The sequence below is a fragment of the Leptonychotes weddellii genome, chromosome 9 (assembly GCF_054177405.1).
Source record: "Leptonychotes weddellii isolate Sample4059 chromosome 9, ASM5417740v2, whole genome shotgun sequence".
Lineage (NCBI taxonomy): Eukaryota > Metazoa > Chordata > Mammalia > Carnivora > Phocidae > Leptonychotes > Leptonychotes weddellii.
This window is the reverse complement of record NC_138377.1, coordinates 62,109,812-62,112,613: the sequence shown is the minus strand read 5'-3', so window position 1 is coordinate 62,112,613 and position 2,802 is coordinate 62,109,812.

The window sequence follows — 2,802 nt, the reverse complement described above, 5'->3', positions numbered from 1 at the left end:
TTTGTATTTTGGCTTGGTTTTGCCCTTTACTTGGTTACTATGGTATGCTTTATGTTCTATGAGCATATTATGTGTCTGTTATTTTGTTTCTTTGCCATATGCTATAGTATTGCTTGATTTAAAATAGACCGTACATTCTTTGAAAAAAAAATAAAATAAAAAAATAAAAATAAAAACCAGCTAATTATGCATGAATATAAGGTATATGACAATTTAATATTTTTTATCAATTTCCATGAGTTGTACTACCTTTTTTAGGTACACTTGAAAAGTCTAACAGACTTTAATGATGATATTTCAGAGTAAGATATACATTGATAATAACCCAGTTATACCAAACTTAGAAGTGTGAATGCATTTCAGGAAATGGCAGCACTAAATGAATCCATGCTGTCACAGTTAACTTGGCATGGTCTATATGGAATTGCATCCACAATATCATTTATTCAGATTAATCAAGATGCAATTACGGGTGTATTGGTTCATGACTTTATGTTTCTGTATTTTTTAGAATTGTTCTATTGGTGGATTTTGCTAGTATTTTTTAGAATTGTTCTATTGGTGGATTTTGCTAGTGCTAATGTATTACGTACCTCAATGGGAGAACACACTTAATAGGTTTATAGTCAAACTGGCATTTTTATTTTATTTTATTTTATTTATTTTATTTTTATTTATTTCTAGAGAGAGAGTGAATGTGTGTGGCAGGGAGGGGCAGAGGGAGAGAGAGAATCTCAAGCAGGCTCCTCGCTCAGTGTGGAGCCGGACATGGGGCTCAATCTCACGACCCTGACTGAGATCATGATCTGAGCCAAAATCAAGAGTCATGCACTTGGGGCTCCCGGGTGGTTCAGTCGGTAAAGTGTTTGACTCGATTTCAGCTCAAGTCATGATCTCTGGGTGGTGAGATGGAGTCCCACAACAGGCTCTGCACTGAGCATAGAGGAGCCTGCTTGATATTCTCTCTATCCTCTGCCTCTGCGTTTCCCACCCTCCTGCTTACACTCTCTCTCTCTCTTAAAAAAAGAGAGTTGGATGCTTAACTGACTGAGCCACCCAGGTGCCCCCAAATGGCATTTTAATACAACCTATGCTGTAACCTATGATTGCTTATTCTTTGCAAAATAACCAATGCATCTTCAGATAATAGAATGTAATAGCACTAAAAAAGACCTTTGTGAAGTAAACAAAAGAGATTAGAAAGTGCAGTAAAGGGGCTAAGCATTTATTTGCATGAGAGTAAATTCTGCCATACTGGCTGATCAGTACTATGAAGAATCATAACTGTATAGCTGTACTAAATAAAGTTTTGCTGTAGTCATTCAAATTCACTTAATATTTTAAAAAGCATTTTCTCATCCCTTTTGCTAAGACCCTTTAAAAAATTCTAAATTTGTACCCTTCAATTTATGATCAGTGTATCTGACTGTATTTTCACTCATTAATTTTACCTTTAAAAACAGACTTGATTCCTCTTCTAGCAGAATAACTAGTGGCAAGATTACTCTCCTGCTGTAAAAAGCTACAACACTGGATGAAATCCATGATGCACCGTTTTCGGGGATTAGACTACAGGCAGTACCAATCTTTGAAAAAAGGGAAACCTGCAAGGTGCACTCCCGGTTCACTGTGTCTTTCTGCCTGAAGCACTTTCACTATTAAAAGAGCAGAGACAGATCCTGAGCAGAGCCTGTGTCAGGTAGACATCAGAGTTGAGACTGCTCAAGTGGCTGGAGTTTGTTAGAGGAAGAGCTTTATGGAGGGGAGCTCCAGAAGTCAGCATGAGGGTCTCTATGAGGACATTGCTGCCCCTGTGCAGGGCAGGACTATGTTGCCTAGCTGAGAACATCTGCTGCAGGACTGATGGGTGAAGGGAGATACCCGAGGTCACACAGTGCCGGGGATTGTTGTCTACACGACCTGGTAGAGTGGAGAGGGACCTTGGGAAACACCTCATCCATTTAGCTGGTACTCCAGAAAGGCCATATTTTAGGAATAACCACTAGATAATAAAGTAAGGACCACATTCCAGGACTAAGGATAAAGCCAAAACAGACCCTCTTTAACAAACAAAGAACAAACCCTTTATGATCAAGAAGACCTGCGAGTAGTTTAAATGCCAGCCAGATCAGGACTGGACACCCTTTAAAGAAAGGTAGTATAATGCAAATGATTCAGTCCAAACTCATGAGTGAGGAAAGTAGCTGTGGGAGGAGGGGTCAGGACTTGAACAAAGAAGTGGCTTTGTGTTAAATACCTGTCCAGAGGAAGAAGGTGATTGAAGGGTGTGACACAACAGGGGTTGGAACCCTCATGAGGAAGGTGACTGATTTGGAAGTGGCCCACATCAGCCATCCTGGACTGATGGAGATTTAAGATCCTATCACACAGTTGATCAAACTTGAATGGGGCTTCTAGGTGAAAGACATATGGCAGTTCTTGCAGCTTTTTGTACAGTTAATTGTTTTCTAATGAAAAAAACTAGTATTGAAACAATATGAAACCACAACTGTTTGGATAATGTTAGATCTGATGCAGTGCAATGGGATAATTTATTCCAGCTCTCATGTTTTCTTCCCCCCATGCCATCGTGTTATAAAATAGCTGTGTGCCTTTGTTCTGGGTGAGCATGAATTTTAATATTTAGGTCTTAGAAATATATCAGTGTTGTGTAGGTGTGAGAACCTGACAAATAAACACAGATATAAATATTTGTTCTAAATAATGGGTTACTAGGGGCGCCTGGGTGGCTCAGTTAAGCGACTGCCTTCAGCTCAGGTCATGATCCCAGGGTCCTGGGAT